General features: G+C 41.2%; 1 long non-coding RNA gene across 1 annotated transcript in view; it reads right to left on the reverse strand.

Moving 5' to 3' along the window:
• LOC121088900 overlaps positions 1 to 1,735 on the reverse strand; it is a 32,715-nt gene extending 30,980 nt beyond the window's left edge. Inside the window, exon 1 of the long non-coding RNA XR_005828058.1 lies at positions 705 to 1,735. This is a non-coding gene — a long non-coding RNA (uncharacterized LOC121088900). The remainder of the gene's footprint in view (positions 1 to 704) is intronic.
• Positions 1,736 to 5,765: the final 4,030 nt, after the last annotated feature.

The raw sequence follows: 5,765 nt of genomic DNA on the forward strand, positions 1-5,765 counted from the left end.
CATTCCACGTGTCAGAATCTCCTTCCTGTACTATCTAGCATGTACTTCTTGCACCTCCAAGCCTGGCAAAAGTAATTTAAAAATAGAGTAACTAACATTGAAAATAACAGAACAAATTCATTCCAACTCTCACATCCACGTTAGGGGACTCACATCTGGGGCATATTTGGTCCTCCTGTTTAAAGTTTTAAATTGGCAGCTCCAAAACAGAGCTTTTACAGCAGCCCCACACTGCCTAGCTAACTTTTGAAATAAAGCTGCAAGTCTTAAAAGTCTGCTTTGCCTAAATGGCACCTTTCAATGAGGTAATTGTTTTCAAGACTAAAACCAACAGTGTGAGTAAAGAAACATTACACTGGTATGCATCACCAGAGTCCCCATTTCTTTATCTGCTTAAAACCTAAAGAAAGCTTTTAGATGGTACCTCCCTGAAACAGAAACCAAATCATCTCTGCAACAGTTATCACTCACTTCTGTAATACTTTCCAAAATAAATAAATAAGGGAATATCTATCAAAGCCATGATGAGCTGCAAAGTAATCTCCAACTTGTTAGCTCCCCAAACAGGATTCTGGTGCTTTTCCAATAAAAGTTAAATTAAATGGTTTGCTTTCCTTTCAATAGAAGCAAGATTTCTTCAGTATTAGTCATGAGAATAGGCCCACTTGGCAGTGACCACTTCAGATAACACTCAAATCACTCACCTTTTGCTTCTGATTCAGGTAATGCTTGATCCAGCAGTGCCCTGAGCACCTTATGCCTAGCTGATTCCCAGGGAGTGACAGTCTGACTAAAGGGCTTGTGGCAAAGATGCTCCGTGGCTCATTGAGATCTTCTACACAAATTGCAGAGCTATCCTCTCGAGAAAGCCCTGTCCTCTTCCCACCATTCAGCTGGGTTCAGTAGAGCACTGGGGTTAGGGGAACCAGTAGGTGAACCACACCAACCATTTAGCCAGTGAGCAAATTTGGTCACTTAAAACTACACCTGTGCTTTGCTAGACAGAAGATTCAAAGGCTACCAACAGAACTTGAGAATTAAAGTTGGTTTATCTAGCAGCCATATTTTTTACTACATGACAGCTGAAGGCCTGCCCTTATCTATCTATTGGCTATTTGCACTGAGCAATGCAATGTGAGACGTATTCAGCGCAAAGAGCTCCACCGTTAGTTAAAATTTCCCTAGTATTGATCCTGGAGCATGGTCTCCTGTTTTGTGTTGGTGGCATGTTAGTGGCAGCCAGAGACTGGGCCAGCAGCCTGCCAAAATGGGAGGCAGGAACAGGAAAGTCATAGACTATCATCAGGAGCCGAGTGTGTTGCTATGTGCAAAACATGACCACACATGCAAAATGCTGATTCCAACTAAATCCATAAAACCTGACTTTAAGCTGATTTGGCTCCCTTTTTTCTGCTCCTTGTTGAGTCATCACATGGCTTTCTTGTTCAGGATTAGACCTAATCCTTCTGTGACATCACCCTTCACACTGAGTGATGTACAAAGCAAGGGCTGGACACTGGTCACAATAGCTTCCACAGATTTGTAAGTCATAGCACACATAAGACTGTTCTTTCCTGCCTGTGTTGTAAAACCTGTTTTCTTTTTCCAATTTCTACACAACAGCTCAATGTAATTTGTTTTACTTTGGCATTTTTTACAAAGTAAAACGTAGCACATCCCAACCTTTGTGAAAATCATGACATTCTGTATTTTCTACAAAATATTTATATTACTGGTACACCCCCTAAACTTTCAAAAAAAAGTTATTTTCACATATTTAGGTGAGGTTCACCTGCCTTAATTGTGACATCTAGAAGTCCATCACTTGATGTAGAGGCCCTGCTTCACGATACCTTATTCCTTTCTTCATGCTTCCATTGCTCATTTTCCCATTTTACACCACTACCTTTCCTGTGATTGCCTCCTTTTCTCCATAAATCCTCTTGCTTCAAGATTCTCTCATTCCTTTGTTCTGGCTCAAGTATACATTTCTTCTTTCTTACCCTTTGGTCATCTTCTTCCTCCATTTTCCTCTTCTCTTCTGATGTCCCAACTCCCTTATTATCCCTTTCTGTCCCTTTCCATCTCCTACTTCTTCTGGCCCGCCCTTTCACCTTCTTTGCAAGCATCTCGTTTCCATTTCCTCCTTCCTCCATTCCCACCTGCTCTTCTGTGTTTCATTTTTCCTCTCTGATGTCTTTTTATTGTCACTGCACTCATTCCCTCATTCCAACCTACTTCTACATCCCCAGATTTCTTACCATTTCTAGCTCTTCTTGCTCTACCATTTGGATTTGCTTGGGTTTTTTGGATGGCTTCGTTTCTTCTTCTTTCCTCCCCATTCTATCAATGATTGACCAGTGTTAGGAGTTCTACAATTTTGGTGTGAGCCCAAAGAAGAAAAATACCTGTCCTTCAAACTGCAGCTATTCAAAGCCCCTGAAAAGATGTCTTGAAAGGTGTCACATCTCTTTGGCTTCACTGGACCATCACTAAAATACAATTTTGAGTTTAGTTGGAAGGATAGTACTTCCTTGTTTCTGGTCTTTAGGTCAGAATAAGACCTTGCTGTGTTAACCTCCCACCTGTGCACCCAGTTTTTCTTTGGAAGGAGTGTTTATTGTGCTCCAAATGGTCCTTCAGTCTGGACAACAGACTAGGACTGCATCCCTTCAGAAGAACACATGGACACAGCAGCACTTTCCAACTCATGGAGGAAGCCAGGCTTGAGGAAAGGAGGGTGCACCTGTGGACCTCAGGTAGATTGTGCTTTGATTTTCTCTGAGATATATAGTTAATTCTGCTTGTTTACAGGAGACATCACTGTTCTTGCTTGAAAATATTGAGGTGATAAAAAAGACAAATCATCTGAAGAATAAAGAAGGGAGAAGCAAAAGGCATTATGCTCCATGTGTATGGAGTTGAGCAGTTTGCCCTTCTGAATGGGAGAAACAAGTTAAGAAGCAACTCTTTCAATCCTGGAAAGACTGGAAAGCCGCAAAACCTGAAATGCTAGAGCAAAATTGGCTTTGTGTTCAGACTGTTGTAGGAAACAACACAGTAATAGAGGAATTTCAGCTACTAGGGCCGCTCTGCACTCTTCCTCCATTTGGAAGCTCTAACTGCTCTATCCATTTTACAGTCAGTCTTCTCTCACAGGGGAAAATAATCTTGATTTTCTTTGCACCAAAGTTAGTGTGAGAAAGAGCAGTGCCACTCACAGCAACCATTAGGATCCTGTCCTCAGTTTTAGCATTCTCAGACAGCAAAGAGAACTGAACTTCATGCTACTAATTTCCATTCTTATGCTAACTGCTAGGTTATTACAATCTGCAGGATGAAACAGATATTTTTTTTTAATACAATTAGCACCATAATATAGTTTTAAGACTGTTTTCCTAAAGCAGTTATGGATGTCACCCAGAAGCAATAAGACATAGATCCTCAAATATATTTACATTCCTAAATCCCATTTATTTTGGTATGAACTTCAGATGAACTGGAAAGATCCCAATCTTCTCAATTTTAAACAATCCCAGCTCCACTACAGTCAAAGAGTGAATACGTATAGATAAGTAATTCCACTGTAACAATGGGGGAAGGAAGGGTTTAAAGGCTAAGGCTAACATCTGAGATGTAAAAATCTCCAGTCACTAGGACAGGATCAGTCCAACTTATTCAGGGTAAAACCAATGAAAGAAGAATTGCTGTGCAAAGAAAGAATCAAAGAGCAACGAGAAGTCTCAAAGAGCAATATGCAGGTGACATGGCAAAACTTACTTCCTTTATACTACATAAAAAGCCAAGGTGGCAATAGAAGTAGCCAAGCAGAAGAAAATGTCAAGCTATAGATCCTGCACTAGCAGTCTGTCAGAAGACTGTCGTGAAGATAGTCCTGTATCTCCTACGCTGTCAGTTCTTGGCACAGAGATTACAAACACAAGGGCTCTTCTCAGGGTTGATGAGATTCCAGGCTGGAGACAGCAGCCTGAGGAGAGATCTGTAAATTGCCTAAATGATGCTGGAGATTTCTCACCTGAAAGATCTCGGCCTCCCCTCAACACAGTGTCACCACTTTGAAGTACAAAATTCTCAAAATGTATCAGACAAATGGCAGGTCTGAACATTTAGACATGTCTGAAAAGGACGAGCAGTTCTCAACAGCAACCAGCAAAGCCCAGGAGAAAAGCAGCCCAGAACACTAGGATCCAGAGAGCTGGTGATCCCATACTATTACCAAGTATTTTGGGTGGAAACCTGTGCCACACCTGTCAGGCAGGCAGGTGGAGTCACCTCTTTCATCAAGACATGAGCGCGTTCCTTTTGCTGCTGCCTCTTCACTTGGAAAGCTGGCAATCGTCCCTTGACCTGCTGTCACCACCCTGCCTCATGCAGCCCAGGTCTTGCTTTGCTCTAACGGCACATAGATGGCTCATCATCAGCTTGGTATCTAAAAGAATACCCAAGTCTTCTTCTGCCAAGCTGCTTTCCAGTTGGTCAGCTCCAAGTCAGTGCTGGTACTTGGAGTTGTTCCTTCCAGGTGCAGGACTTGGCATTTCCCTCTTCTTGAAGCTCATTAGGTTCCTGTTGGCCCATTTCGCCACCCCAGTGAGGCCAGAATTCCCACCTAGTCTGCTAACCACTCCTTCCCTTTAATCACCTGCAAACCTGCTGAGGGTGCACCCTGTCCCATCATCCAGATCCTTAATGAAGGTGCTAAAGGCTATTTGCCCCAGCATGGACCAGTAGTTGGCCTGACAGACTTTTCATCCCCTGGCCCCTCTTAGAAACATTTTGTTGATCTGTATGACTTCTATTAAACTTAATGAAAATCATGTGGATAAAAATCTACAATACCGTGACTCCAGCCACTGCCCTTTGGTTTTCAAAGAAGCATATAGAAATTTCCTTGGAAACTTTTGGCTGGTTTTAATGGGAGTCATGTCGTAATTCAGAGATCACTTCTGAAGCTTTATGAATATTATTTTCTTAAACTACCTGAGAACAAGCTTAAATTTTTCTTAAACTACCTGAAAGCTACCTTAAACTAGTCTGAAAAAAAGAGTTGCCAGGGCAAATTATAACTAACTGTACTGATTTTATTTTTGAAATATTACTGCATTTTGACTGACTTTTTAGTTTAAATGCGTACAACAGTACTCAGCAAATTCCTTTTTTCAGTCCCTCAGAATAAGCTCTGACCTATGACTAGGCTTCCCAAGTATGATGATAATACAAATGATTAAATAATAGCAATACAGAAGCAAATTCATTTGGAGATATATTACTTTAAATCACATTAGACTCTACTGCTATTCCTCAGCATGTCTTTCCTAGAGTTATTTGGACTTTCACACAATTAACTCAGCATCCCCCAAAGTGAGTAAGCCTCCAGATGGTCTCTTCTTTGAGGTGGCGAAGATATTTTTACTGGGAGGGGGATGCAATTTCTTGCAGACTGCATCTGTGAGACATTTAGGAAGTTATATTGGTGCTCACAAAATAACGATTTCTGTCCTGAAAAATCATCCTGCTCTTTTATGAAAGTCTGTTTTAATTGGCTGCTTACCTAGTGTAGCTGTCTTCTCAGCCCACACTTTTGCCTGAGCTGGGCTGAGATGTCAAAAATGGAAGAATAAAATGAATTATTTAAACCTTCATGTAAAAAAACATCCAATTCTCTTGCCATTACACTGATTTTACATTAGCTCATTCAGTTTACCTTTTATATCGGTGCCTTTTATGAAGTCACTCTCTACTGACAG

This window comes from Falco naumanni, chromosome 5 (genome assembly GCF_017639655.2).
Source record: "Falco naumanni isolate bFalNau1 chromosome 5, bFalNau1.pat, whole genome shotgun sequence".
Lineage (NCBI taxonomy): Eukaryota > Metazoa > Chordata > Aves > Falconiformes > Falconidae > Falco > Falco naumanni.